The sequence below is a fragment of the Rattus norvegicus genome, chromosome 6 (assembly GCF_036323735.1).
Source record: "Rattus norvegicus strain BN/NHsdMcwi chromosome 6, GRCr8, whole genome shotgun sequence".
Lineage (NCBI taxonomy): Eukaryota > Metazoa > Chordata > Mammalia > Rodentia > Muridae > Rattus > Rattus norvegicus.
Window position 1 is genome coordinate 107,871,091 of NC_086024.1, and position 14,808 is coordinate 107,885,898.

Genomic DNA, 14,808 nt, shown 5'->3' on the forward strand with positions numbered 1-14,808 from the left:
GGACTAGGGAGATGGCTCAGAGGGTAAAGAGCATGCTGGGCCAAGCAGGAGAGCCCAAGTCAGGATCCCCAGTGTCCACATAAAGGCTGGCACAGCAGCTGGAACCCCAGAGCTGGGGGTGGAGTTGTGGACAGGTGGATTCTGGGAGCTTGCTGGTTAGGTGGTCAAGCCAATCAGTGAACTCCAGGTTCAGTGAACGACCTGGTCTCCAAAACTAAAGTGAAGGGCAGTGGAGGAAGGTTCCCAGTGTCAACTTCTGCACATGCACATGCACATGCACACACATGCACATGCACATAGACATGCACATAGACATGCACACACATGCACATACACATGCACATGCATAGGCACATACACAGACACACACACATGCACATACCACCCACTCTCCCACCCAGTCCCTCAAGGAGAAAGAAAAGCAAAACAGCATTAGAGAATGCAGCACATTTTTTATTTAACATGATATTTTCCTTCTTTAACCACTCTTGACTCAAGGGAGAGCCGAGACCTCCTAATCTGCCTCAAAACCAGACATGGGGGATGGAGGGGAGTGAGTGCCTGGCCCTCCTCCTGGACGAAGCCTGTGGAATTCTTGCATCGTGTGTCAGGGGCCTTGTGACCACACATCTGCACAAAGACCTCTCTGAGGCCTTCAGTACAACGTGGAGTTCTGCTGACGCTATGGTCATTTGAGAGAAATGGAAATTTTAATACCGTTATATAATTCTGAGGATTAGGAGAGGACCTCCCCTCTCCAACAATATGCCTTTGACTCAGAGTCTGCCAGATGAATTAACACAGACATTAGTTTTGGATTCATCCGAAATATCTTATATGCAGCCCCACCCCCCTTCGTCTCTGGCCAATGTGAGGAAGAGCCTCCCACTGGGCCAACTTCATCCCAAGATTTTGGTCACATATCCCACCCTAGCTCATACAGTTTAGTCATTTACAAGCAAGGTTTTCACCCATTATTAACTTTTAGTTATAGAGAGAATACAAATGCAGACATACACAGAGACAGACACAGACACACAGAGACACACACAGACACATACACACAGACACACAGAGACACACACACAGAGACACACACAGAGACACACACAGAGACACACACAGAGACACACACACACATAGACACACAGAGACACACACACAGACACACACAGAGACACACACAGAGACACACACAGATACACACACAGACACAGACACACACAGAGACACACACAGACACACACACAGAGACACACACACAGAGACACACACACAGAGACACACACACAGAGACACACACACAGACACACACATAGACACACAGAGACACACACACAGACACACACACACAGACACATACACAGACACACACACACAGACACACACACACACACACACACACACACACACACACACACACCAGTTGATCTGGGGTTACTCTTATCTTCAGTTAGTCTATAACTCCCAGAACCAGAGCACTGCTGGTCACAGTCATGGCACAGGCTGCAGCAGGGTGGGAAACCCAGTGTGTCCTTAGAGCTGCAGCCCCACCCCAGCTTTGCCTGATGGGAGTGAGTCTCCTGTTGCCAGGAGACAGCAGGTTGATGTCAATCATTTAGAGGCATGAAACCAACCAAGCCCCAGCCAACCTGGGACACTGAAGGATTTCGAATGAAAACCACTCAGAATTACAGAAACAGTGATTGCCTCGAGAAGGAATTCCTTCTTAAGGTGCCCTCCAGAGTGGGAAAATTTTTGCCAAAATAACCCAAAGTCATCTAAGTTTCAGTTAGATAGAAAGAAGCCAAATGAATGAGTTGAAATGGCCCCTCCACTCATAGTTATTTGACACTGAGAATAATGGCTTATAATACAAATAATGTTACATGTCTATGATTTAGACATCTGGTATAGCGGTCAGCCCTTGTTTGCACTCATCTCCGTGTGTTCATGGGTTCCAGAGAACAAGATGAATGCAAAGTCACAAACACTGGATCCACATCGAGCTCTCTATAGCATCAGGCACCCCTCTTTTTCTTACCGGGATCGCGTCTTTGAACTAAGTTCTAAGGGTAGACAGTATGGCCCAAGGGTATGAGAATCATTAAAGACACCAGCCCCTAGTCTACCTAGGGAAAAAAAAAAAAAAAAAAAAAAACAGAGACCACATGGTGTCCTTGCAGGCAAATGGACCAAATTTTAATTTCTTCCTGTTCCTCTTCTGAGTCTCCTGATCAAGTTTCCTGTCAGAGAGGAAGAAGTCAGCTGGGTGAGGTTTGAGTGAAGCCTTTGTTCACAGTTAGCTGTCTGGAAGGTGAGCCTGCTGGCTCATCCTGTTCAGGGTTAGAGGAACCAAGGAAAGGAGGCACGAGAGGGAGGGGGATTGGGGATAAAGTCTCTCAAGCAAATTAGAGGAAGGTTGAGGGCTGCTGCTTTAGGGTTGCACCCACCCCGTCCTCCTGGAATTGGGAGTTTCCCTAGTTTATCCATTCATGTTTACGCTAGCTCGCTTAGGATTTTCTACTCATTTGTTATGTTCAGTTTCTATCACGTGCCTAGAGTTGAGCTCTCTTTGGTTGCGGAACCAGCTCTTCCTAGCTTTATAGAATGCTCCCCATCAAATCCTGGAAGTGGGAATAAAGATCGAGTTGCCCTGCTCTGTCCCTCCCCTCCCCCTCCCTTCTTCCATGCTAGGGACCGAAGAGAGTCCACCAGAACTCCAGGCAAGCTCTCTCTCTCTCATACTGAGATTTAAACCGACCTCGTTTCCACTTTGGTACTTTGCTCACATGCTATTTTTTGTGGTTGTTTTCGAGATAGACTCTCACGATAGAATCCAAGATGGCGCCCGACTTGTAATCTTCCTGCTCCAGCCTCCCAAGTTCTGGAATCACAGGTGTGGGCTACTACACTGGACTGGAAAAAGAAAGTTTTCAAACCTTCAAAGCATGAAACAGGAGGAACCTTTGGGTTAGCATTTAGATAAAAGAGAAAACTTGTACTGTCTCTCTTTAGAGTCTTCCCCCACTGTCGACTTACTTAAAAAGATGTTGAAGGAAGATCTTTCAGAAGTTAAAGGTGTTTAAACTCCTCAATTTCTCTAAGTTTCAAAGTCAGAAGAGCCTAGAAAAAAGTTTTGATTTCCTTTAGTTCCACATTCCCTGACTTAGGATTCTTCTCGATTCTAAGGCTTTTGAGCAAACAAGGCAATGACTGTGCTCTAAGCATTGCTAAGGAATGGCAACAGTGAGCAAGTCCTGAAAGTGTTAGCCATCTTTAAGGCATGAGGGGTTCCGGTGGCTGCTGCTTGCTTCAAGCTGTGTTTGTTCTTAGACCTTTTGAGAGCAAGGATGGGTAGCAAAGCAGACCCTAGTGGTTTGAATGAGAATGGCTCCCAGAGGTTCATATGTTTGAATGCTCTGTCCCCAGTTGATGGAGCTGTTTGGGAAGGATTAGGAGGTGTGGTCTCATTTGAGGAGGGTGACACTAAGGCAGGATTTGAGATTTCAAAAGCCCATACCATTCCTGGTTTGCATGTTCTCTCTCTCTCTCTCTCTCTCTCTCTCTCTCTCTCTCTCTCTCTCTCTCTCTCTTCTCTCTCTGCCTTGTACTTATAGATCAAGATGTGAGCTCTCATATACTGCTCCAGCATCATGCCATCATGCTACTTGCCTGGTGCCATGCTTTCCACCGTGATGGCCATAGACCCACCCCTGGAAACTTTAAGTTCCACATAAACTCTTTCTTCTTTTAGTTGCGTTGGTTATATTGTCCTATCACAGCAATATAAGAGTAACTAAGACACAGACTTTCAGATTACCCTTTGGGTGAACATTCAACCTTGATGTTTCCAGAATCTATTAATATAGCAATGGACACTGCAGACATTGCTCCCTCCTACTACAGTCTACAATACAAGCCTGTTTTCCACGTATTCTCCAAAGGCACATAGTTTTAAGTACTCGTTTCTCTACTGTTGAAGAAAATAGAAGAGACAGCGGCATTCTATCCAGGCAGGTGCATGGCTGTCCACACTGGTCCCTGGGTTGGTTGGAGGCACAGTGGTGAAGTCACAGGTTCAGTCTGCCCTTAATCTGGTTAGCATGGGGTCTGATCACAGCTGATTTTCCTAATGTGACTTAGACGTATGGACATTAGTCTTGAGAACCAGCTGAGATGTGCAGATGGCCCAGCATGCCTCTGTCACTCCAGGTGCGAGGCGACGTCAGGTTCACACTGGTAGCTCATTCTAGGCTGCTACAAATGGCTTCCTTTCTGGTCCTGTTGAAAGCAGGAGGCTTCTCTTTCCATTTCAGTCATTGTTTGCTTTGGCTCTGATGTCAGAGGAGCGGAGGAGAAGGCATGGCTTGACAAGCTCTTTCCCTGCTGAGATGAAAGGGGAGGATGGGCTGCCAGCTGAGAGGGCATCTGGGGCTTTCCATTGGTCACTGCACCCATGGGGTCAGAAAAGACACCTTCATCCCACCACAGGGCCAAGAAAGGCTGTGCCAGAACCTCCAAGGCTGCTTTTGAGAGGAGAAAAAAAGCTAATGAAGGAAGCCACAAAAAGATGGCAAGGGGACCCAGGCTGCCAGTCTGTCGATAGCTATTTTCCATTGGCCTTTGTTATGTGCAAGACAACTAGGAGACATTCAAGGCCGAGTTCCTCAAGGACAATAGCAAAAAAATAGCGCTTGCAAGCATCTGGGACAGGGTCATAGATTAACTGGGTCATTGTCTCATTGGCACTCAGCTGGGTCTGCCCTCCCTGTCCTTCAGAAAACAGTTGGCAGTTCATTCCCAGAGTTTTGAGGAATCTGGGAAGGTAATTGGTAAGTTCAAAAGCGCCCTTTAGAGACTAGCCTGGGTTGGCTGAGGTAGGATCACGCTGGTGACCCCAGCCCAGGAAAACACATACGTTTGATTCTGTTTTGTATTTTCAAAGGTGGGATGAATCAAAGAACCACATGGCAAACTGCTGAGGGCCTGATGCACATGCAAGAGTACCAGTTTCTTCATTTTCAGCAAGAACGTAAGTCAGTGTTGGGTCAGCTGGTCAATCTGAGGGCACCAGTCTGGAGAGATGGGCTACTCTGCTGCTCATGGAGTTCGGTAGGCAAAGACTGGCACTGGCTGGGTGTGGAGTGCATGCACACCTGCCACTCCCTTTTAGCATATGCACAGCCCACTGTTGCATACAGGGCTTGGGGTGTCCAGAGTTTTCAGAGGTTGGAGATTTAGATTAAGATGAGAAGTATCGGGGTTGGGGATTTAGCTCAGTGGTAGAGTGCTTGCCTCGCAAGCACAAGGCCCTGGGTTCGGTCCCCAGCTCTGAAAAAAAGAAAAAAAAAGATGAGAAGTATCCTGATTTAAAAATTTGGGTCTGGGGAGATGGGGATGACTCAGTCAGTAAAGTGTTTGCCATGCAACCACAAGGATCTGAATTCAAATCTGAAGATGCTTCAAGAAAGGCCAGGCACGCCGGCATGTGTCTATATCAGTCCTTGGGAGACAATGTCAGGGGGATTCTTGGAGCTCGATGGCCAGCTAGTCTTGCCAGGTTGGTACGCTCCAGGGTCAGTGAGAGACAGCCCCTCTCACGCAGGTGGGAAGGGATGGAGGAAGGCACCTGACATTGGTCTTTGACCTCCACATGCATGTGCACACATGAACATGTGCATAGGCATATACTACATGCGCACACATTGAGCATAGCTATGGGCTATGGAGTGCCTAGTAATGCATTGCTCAACTCTGGGCTGCATATGAGACGGTGATCTCAAAAGATTATGTAGCTTAGTGACTGCACAGCTGTCTCTGGGCAAGGCTGTTCCCAATGCTGTGATCCTTTAATGCAGTTTCTCACATTGCAGTGAGCCCCAACCATGAATTTACTTTGCTGATACTTCAAAATTGTAATTTTGCTAGTGTTATGGATCATAATGTAAATATCTGATATGTGACCCCTCCTCCCCCGGAAGGGCTCACGGCACACAAGTTGAGAAATGCTACTCTACGTCGTGTTCACAAGGACAGTCATTGCAGCCTCCAGCTAAAACATAAACAGTTTTGTTTTGAGAACTAACTTCAGAACAAGTGGGGCCAACTGGTTGACCTCAGTGGTTTCTGATACCTACCTTTGACTCTCCGAGGCCTGTTTCCTTATGGTGGACTTGGGTGGGAAGAAGGGTCGAGCCTGCCTTCTGTCATAGCTTGCTCTGCCTTTCTAGCTTTCGGTGAAGCTGAATCAGGATAGAACCATAGGGAAAGTTGCCCAGACATAGAAGTGGGATGAAGCCCTTCAGTCTATGTTAAAGGCCCAGTTGCTGGGAGCCCAGGGCTCCAGGTCCGGGAGAATTCAAGGGTTCAGCGGGGGAATGAGCTTGTTGTATGAATGAGGACCTGGGTTCTGTCCTCAGCACTCTAATAAAAATCTGGGGGAGGTGCTTCAAGTCTGTAACCTAAATGCTGGGGAGTGGGACAAAGAGGGGGAGGGGATTTCTGGAGCCCACTGGCCAGCCAGTCACTTCTATTTTAACATTCTTATGTAGAATATCTCTATGTAAAAGGAATAATCTCTGGGTAGGTAGCCTTCACAGGGAACTTTGTTTAGTGTAATAGCATTTGTGTGTGTGCATTTGTGTGTGTGTGTGTGTGTGTGTGTGTGTGTGTGCGCGCGCACATGCGTGCATGCAATGGTTCCATTAGGAACTGGATTCTTCTTTCCTTTAATGTTCCAAAAGGAACATCGACAACACTGATAACAACGATTCATCCATTCAACAGGTGCTCCTTGAGCCGGCACAAGCTGGATGCGGAGTGTGGGCGACATTAGAAAGCCGGCAGGGCTCAGGGAACCCACATATTAGTCAGCATGGCAATGTCTACCAGGGACTTCTACATCATCATCTCATTTCTGTTTCACGTTAACAATACAAAACCAGCATTACCAGGATCTCTGCTTTTTGGGTGGAAACCTAGCTAATCAAGATCCAGCGACCCCTGCCCCAGCTCCTCTCTCCAGAGAGCCCATCAGCGACTTTCAGCACCTAACTAGGGTCTGAAAACCTGGCCCCTCTCATTGCCATTTTTGATGGAAAATTTACATAAGTGTTGAAGGTCTTTCATTTTTAATAATTTCTAATAGAAGTTATCTAGGGATGCCATCTATTGGGTTCCTATTTTGTGCCGTGATCCATGCGGAGTACCTAATAGGTATCATCAGAGCTGTTACATGACGTAGGCATTGTTACTTTCATTTACTTATTTTTGGTTTCTTTGAGACAGGATCTCTCTATGTAGCCTTGGCTCTACTGAAGCTTTCTCTGTAGACCAGGCTGGCCTTGAACTCACAGAGATCTGTTTGCCTCAGACTGCAGAGTTCTGGGCTTAATGGCAAGTGCAACCTTGATTTTTGTTTTGTTTTGTTTTTTGTTTTTGGATATATTTTTCATTTACATTTCAAATGTTATTCCCTTTCCCGGTTTCCCGGCCATAAGCCCCCTATCGCCCACCCCGCCCCCTTCTTCTATAAAGGGACAAAACGGCAACCAACAGATTGGGAAAAGATCTTTACCAATCCTGCAACCTTGTTTTTGAAGATAGTGGAGCTCAGAGAGGTGATTCTGCATCTTCTTCAAGCCTACTCAGAACACCGTTGTCTGCCGCTAGAGGGCGCTGACCCTGCAGCCTGAAATCAGGCAGTGCGAGCTGCTCTCAAGAAAGAGTTAGGTTTCACTGAGACCAGCACAGAGCAAAAAGCTAGCAAGGAAGCAAGCAAACAAACAAAACGGGATCGCAACAAGAGTCAGGGGACTGGTGACAGGAAACAGCCAACGACAGATGGGAGGGACACCCAAAGAAGTGGGAGATGCCATCATCAAGTGGTAATGCCCTCTCTGACATACTGGGCCAGTAGCCCGTCCCATCCCTTGGAGCACCTGGTTTAGCTGGCAACTTGTACTAAAGGCAGGCATCTCTGTGAGATTGTCAATGTCTTCTTTAAGCATCCAACACAGCTTCTTTCATAGGACGGATTTAGGAACACAACTGCTTGTCCCATCCAGGCATTTGACATTGTGTGGATAAGACAAAACAAGAAACTGGCTTTCAGCTCCAAGGTCTAAGTCAAGTGTTGCTCTTCTCTGGACCTTTCCAGGGCTTAAGAAGAGTTGGGAGGCTCTGCAGGGGCAGAGTTTCTCTGTTTACAGCATGTCCTATTGTCCTAGCTGAGTTTGCGGAAGGAAGCGTTTTCTTAAGGCTTCAAAATAAACAAGCAAGTAGGATGTGATCAAAAGCCATCAACTAAAAGGGTCCTTGGAGAAGATCCAAGCAGGACTCTTATCAAGGTGGGGCAGCCTTCCCCAGCAGCCTGTCAAATCAGCAGTCTGTCAAATGGATAGCAAGCTGAACAGCAAGCTGTTAGGTCTGGGAGAGGCTTCCGTCACTGCTGGGCCACATCCTTTGCTTTAAAAACTTGAAAGCACCAGCAAGATAGAATGACTTATCCAAGGTCACCATGCTGACTTGGAAACACCACTCTGCCATCCTGAGAGCTAATTGAGATTTTAAAATAGTTGACTTACCAAAGTTACATATCAGCAAACCTAGTTTTTCCTAAATGTTTAAAAATTTATGTCATATTTTGTTATGTATTAAAGGATCCTTAACTAACTGAATAAAATTATGTCAAATCTTTTGCCTTATAAATATATACTCTTGCATTTTGATTAAAACATTTAAGTGAGTAAGGCAATCTTTATAAGTCCTTAAACATTGCATATAATAATAATAATAATAATAATAATAATAATAATAATAATAATAACTTCAGTAAACCTAATAAGATTGTCAGTGGTGATCAAACTTTGCCAGTAAATTTTAAAAGTTCTCTTAATACATGACATATGCACTGAAAAACCAATCTAATTTTTTTCCATTTGTGTGTGTGTCTGTTTGTGTGTGTGTGTTTGTATGTGTCTCTGTGTGTTTGTGTGTGTGTCTCTGTGTGTATGTGTTTGTGTGTGTGTTTGTGTGTGTCTCTGTATGTGTGTTTGTGTGTGTTTGTATGTGTCTGTGTGTGCGTGTTCATGTGTGTGTTTGTGTTTGTGTTTGTGTGTGCGTGTGTGTGTGTGTGTGTGTGTGTGTGTGTGTGTGAGTGATTATGGATGGGTCCTGTGTCTTTAGGGATGGGTCAGGTCCTTGGCTTTGACAGGCTAGTATCTCTGATCGACCCCAGGGCCCACAATCGAAGCTTAAATACTTAATCTTTTAAAAATTACAATCACAAGTTTAAAGTGCTATTATCTGGCAGACAGCATACTGCATCCAGTATTTTAAATACTTTAAGTACAAAATGTACAGATTGTCTCAGTGGTCCTGACTCCATTCTCAGCAAGCGGTGGTGAGTCCCTTTTTTAATGGGAATCTGAAGCCTCCAAGGTGATTGTGGCACCAACCCCACTGAGAAACTGTTACAGTGCAGGGCTGTGGAGAAAGAATCTGGCAACCTGCAGTCTCTCAAGATGCTCAGCGCTCCTGAGCACACACATTCCCACTGCAACGGTCTCCTTCCGATGCCCACAAAGTAAAGCTTGCTCTTTCTGCTTGCTTGCTGCTTCCTGAACTTCCCCATCTTGTCCTGGTCTGTGAAGGGCACCTGCAGGCACTCTCTGTGGGTATCTTTGGCCCTAGTGTCCTGTGATCTCTGATTCTAACATCCCTTTAGAGGTGGTTTCTACCACAAGATGTTTTCCTTTGGCCTTATGGTCAGTCTTTGGGCAGTTTTCCTAAGTAGCTGGTGACAACACCCCTCTCCCTGCTTCTTGGAAAGGCACCTTTCAAATTGCCTTATAGTGTACCCCCAACCCCCCGTGCCTAGCTCCTAAAGCTAATGGCCAGGTAGGGTATAGCCAGCCTTGTTCTGTTCCTGATCTTACAGGAGAGACGTTTTAATCAAACACTTTTTAAGACAACAAAATTTCTAGTGTATTTTAACACTTTGTATTTTACTTATTTATTTTTGTAGAGTGCTTTTGAACTCAGACAGCCTGTCCTGACCAGCCACAGAAATCAAACCAGAGCAGTATATGTTTCAAATGGATTCTAAACCCTTTAGCAACTTTATTTATATAAGCAAATATTCAGCTGGGCAGAACTCTTGTGTATAGCAAATGTTTCAATCTTGGGCTACTTTGTGGAAACCTACCCGGAGTTGGTGCAAGCCTACCTTCAGTGTTAAAAAAATGACAACCAAAAGAAACAATATCTTGTGGCCAGGTGGATGCATATAAATATCTAGTTCTTGACAATAAAACAAAACAAAACACCAAAAACTAAAAAAAAAACCCAATCCAGTTATAGCCAGATGTGGTGGTTTATGCCTGTAATCCCAGCACTTGGGAGGCTGATGCAGGAGGATTGCAAGTTTAAGGCCAGCCTGGACTCTATAGTGAGACAGTGTATCCAAACAACAAGATATGTGTGTGTGTGTGTGTGTGTGTGTGTGTGTGTGTGTGTGTGTGTGTGAAAATACACAAATGAAATAACTGGTCATACCAACCAGTGTTCCCACATGGTTCCCTCTCTCTCCACTAGATGGGGTTTGTACTCTGTAGTTGGCCACACTCTTGATTCTTCTTTAGTGCCCCCTTGCCCTGTCCCCGCCCCAGGTCATCATGTGAGATCCTCACAACCTGTTTCTTATAATAGCATCAAGAGGAATCATTGGGGCTGGCAAGATGGCTCAGAGGGTGAAGATGCTTGCTGGCAAGCCTGACTACATAAGTTCTATCCCTTGACTCAAGGCGAGGTCGCATTCCTGAACATTGTCTCCCGATCTCTACTTGTGCAAACACAAATAAATAAATTAATATATTACTTTTTAAATGCGGGAACATTGTCTTATCAAAAGCTGAAAATGGCTGCCAGGATCGCATACTCTGTGTGTAAAGTACAGGCTTTTCCGGACTTTTAACAGGTGTGGTCGTCTCAGCCTGGCTTTGACTTTGTGCTGTGCTGGCTTCTGGACTTGCAATTAGCATGTAAATCACTAAGCTGCGTAGGAGCTGAGCCTGATCTTTGGTTTCACAGCTTGCTGTGACTTAACTCTTGTGCAGTGGTGAGAAGGAAAATACTGAATGCAGCTCCAACAGCCTTCCATTCAGGTCAGTTTCCATTTCAGACAGCACCTAGATCTGTGGGTCACGACCCCTTAGAGGGAGCTGACTGACCCCTTCACAGGGGTTGTTTAAGACCACTGGAAAGCACAGGTATTTACATTATGATTTATAACAGTAGCAAAATTACAGTTATGAAGTAGCAATGAAAATAATTTTCTGGTTGGGGGGTCACCATGACATGAGGAACTGTGTTGGGATGGGGGGATGTCGCAGCATTAGGTAGGGTGAGAACCGCTGTCCTAGGGTGAGCTCTCCTTCCAAACTTCCAAGTCAGCTGCACTATCTGCACTTCACACACATGTAATTGTCTTTGCTGCTAGCATTTTCTTCTCCAATCTCCCTTGAAATAATTGAGTTATTGCACTACAAGTGTCTCTGGTGAAGGGAGACTTAAAGCTAATAGAGATATGAACGCAGAGGTCTCAGTGTTCCCCTCAGGAGATGAGTGGGGAGTGTAGTTGGAGGGCGAAGACAATAAGCCAAGGTAATGTCTAACCCGGCTTGAAAGGAGGCTCTGTAACTGGGGAAGGGGAGAGAGAAAAGTCCCAGGGTTCTCGATTTGAAAACTCATTCTGATGAAAGGAAACCATTAGAAAAGGCTTGGTTCTTAACTTTTGACTTAAAGATTAAAAAAGAGAACTTAGAAATAGTTCAAACTTCAGTATGGGCAGAATTATCCCTAATGACTCATCTTTTTAAATAATAATAATAATAATAATAATAATAATAATAATAATAATAATAATAAATTTTAAAAATCAAGGTGGAATTTTTTCATTGTGGAACCTAAGCTATGTTGACCTCACTACGGAGTTCACACTGGTCTTGAACTTACAATCTTCCTGGCTCAGTTTCTTGATTGCTGGGATAACAAGCAGATGCAACCCATGCCTAGGCATGGAGTATGTACTTTAAGGGGCCAAGGAAAAGGAATGTTTCCTTGCAAAGGTGAAAACTGGGCTAGAACAGAGCTGCACCCTTCAGACCGTGGATGGAAAGGACCCCAATTCAGGGTCTGAGAAGCAGGCAGCTCTGGTAGGTTACTGTGTTTGTTCAGTTTTCACCCTTGGGACAGTAATTCAGGCAGGCTAACTTGGTAAGGATGAGGCCGTCTGTGTATCTCACCCTCTGGGAGAGCCAAGGAAGCGATGTCAGCACCAGCTCAGCTCTGGGCGAGGACCTCATGGAGGGAAAGGTGCCCAGGAGGGCAAGATCAGATAGCCAAGCAGAAAGCCAGAGGCCTGGTGTTCCACAATCCCTTTTGAGAACATGGCGGCTTGCTCACAGACCTCCTACTGAGTCCTAAATGTTGCAACACCTCTCAGTGTTACAGCCCTAAAGGGTAAGCTTGTAGCAATGGACCTTTGGGTGACACTTTGAGCCATATCCTGAACATGGGAATCGCCATAGTGACTTTTGTTTGATCCGGGCTGCTAGGCAGGCTTTATAGGGTAGAATCCTACTTAATGAGTACAATGAACAAAATCAATCGATTCTCAAGACGTAACCCAAAGCCACCACGTTAGAGGCTTCTTCCCAAGCCCTGCCTCACGCTCACTCCAGGTGTCTACCTTTCCTGACTTGTAAAGATGGGGAAAGCCTCAGGTTTCTTAGTCCCTCTGAGATTTAAAATAACAACCTCCAAGCAGAACAAAACAAGCAAACATCTTTTTGACTGAGGTGAGTTATGAAATCTGTTAGATCTCAGCAAGTTATGATGCTCGGTTCCACAAAACAGTCGGAAATCTAGCTACCTTTTGAGGAAGAGTCTCCCCTCCTGGTAGGTCAGGTCTCTCCAAAGAAATGATTGTGGGTCCCCTGACAATGTGTTGTTGTTGGTGTTGTTCTTATGTCAGTCAGGGGCAGAGCAGAAGGCAGTCCTTTGTTCATCCTGGCTTGGTGGCCAAAGCTGTTTTATGCCTAGGACTCATAAAAATCAAATCAAGTCAAGTCAAATCAAATCAAATCCAGGCAGCACAGCATAGAAGAAAGGCAGACAGAGACCTGGAGACTTCCACGCTAACCACAGACGTGCCCGCCAGTGCACGACATAGGCGGGCAATAGGCACTCGCTTACCAACACTATGTGTGCCCTGCTGCGTGGATGAAGGATGTCATCCAGGAGCCTGTTAGCCCAGTGGTCAGCCTGCATCGGGAGCCGCCACAGTGTGTGAGTATGGCGGTCAGACGGGAGAGAAAGAGAAGCAGAGCGGCTTGAGTGTTATGAAGAGAGATGGAACTGGAGGCTCGAGGGTTGTGAGCTGCCAGCCCTGCCACCAGCGGCCATGCTGAGGTGCCAGCCCAAGCTGCCTTTGAGCGCCACCTCTGAGTTTGTAGCTGTGCTGTGACAGGGGTCAGTGTTGATGTTTGTGGTTTGTGTTACCACTAGAGCACATGGGAATGTCCCAGGGCAGCCGCTGCAATGGTATGATTGTCTAGGGGCTGTGCAGAACTGACCCTGCTTCTCACTGGATATGGTACTCTGGAGAGCTGGCCCCATCTCTCATCACTGGTGGAACTTTGCAGAACGGGCCCTGAGGGCGTGAGTGTGGGAGAGCTGAGCCTGCTGCTGGTCTGTTCTGGGGTGGGACGGGTACAGAGGCGATGTCCCCACCACCACCTCTGGAAGTGAGGAGAGCTACCCACAGGTCCATGAGGTTGGGAGAGTGGGGAGAGTCCTTGCCCCTCATTAGCTACAGCACTTGGGAGAGTGAACCCGGTACCTCTCCTGGGCAGCACAGTGCTGGCCCCAGGGAAGGGGGAACGGGAGAGCCAGCCCTGAGGAAGAGCTGGTCCCACCACTTGTCTGCCATGAGGTAGCATGGGTGCAGGGGTGATGCCCCCAACCCTACCCATTACCACCTGCAGCAGTTGGGAGAGCTGGCCTGGGGTCATGAGAGTGGGTAAGCTGGCCCCATCCCTTGCCTGCTGCAGCACTTGGGAGAGTAGCCCCTCTGCCTCACCAGTAGAACTGGCCCTGGTAGAGCCTCTCCCCCGCCCCCACTTCCTGCTCCAACCAGCCCTGAGCTGCCCCAAAGGGCAAGGGTGTGAGAGTTGGCCTTGTCATTTGTCCGCCATGAGGTAGATGTGGGGTGATGTCCCTATTCCCCTTGCCACCTGTGGTAGTCACAGTCAGAGCTGGCCCTGAGGGCATGAGAGTAGGAGTGCTAGCCCTGCGCCCTCACTGACTGTAGCACTCAGAAGAGTGGGCCCTGTACTTTCCCTGGGCAATAGAGTGTAGCTGGCCTTGCTAGTGAGGTGAGCCATCCCGGGAGGTGTAAGAGCAAAAGAACTGGCCCAGCACCTCCCAGCTGCAGCACTTGGGAGAGTGGGCCCAGTGCCTTGACTGGGCAGCTGGCTCTGGCTCTGGAGGTGTGGCTGCTGTTCCCTGAGAGCAGGAGACTGACCCTGCCTCCTGCTGATAGCCACACCGGGAGGCCTCACCAGCGCAGAGCTGGAGAGCTTGCCCTGGTGGTGTGGTGGGCTGATCAGCTCTTCTACCATCCTGGCCCCGGTCCAGGACTCTAGTTGGCCCACCCTAAAATCTTTACCATCTGCAAAGGGATGAGATGTGTGAGAGGACTAGCCCTGCTGATCCAAAGCTGCAGGGTCTCCATGACACAGG

The 14,808-nt window shown here is 47.0% G+C and overlaps 1 protein-coding gene across 7 annotated transcripts in view; it reads left to right on the top strand.

Moving 5' to 3' along the window:
- The first annotated feature begins 4,792 nt into the window (after positions 1-4,792).
- Positions 4,793-14,808, top strand: part of Rgs6 (regulator of G-protein signaling 6) — a 651,590-nt gene continuing 641,574 nt past the window's right edge. For all 7 annotated transcript variants that reach the window (XR_005505572.2, XM_063262367.1, XM_063262368.1 and 4 more), the window contains exons 1-2: positions 4,793-4,835; positions 4,949-5,035. The gene's annotated coding sequence lies outside the window, so the exon portion shown is untranslated. The remainder of the gene's footprint in view (positions 4,836-4,948; positions 5,036-14,808) is intronic.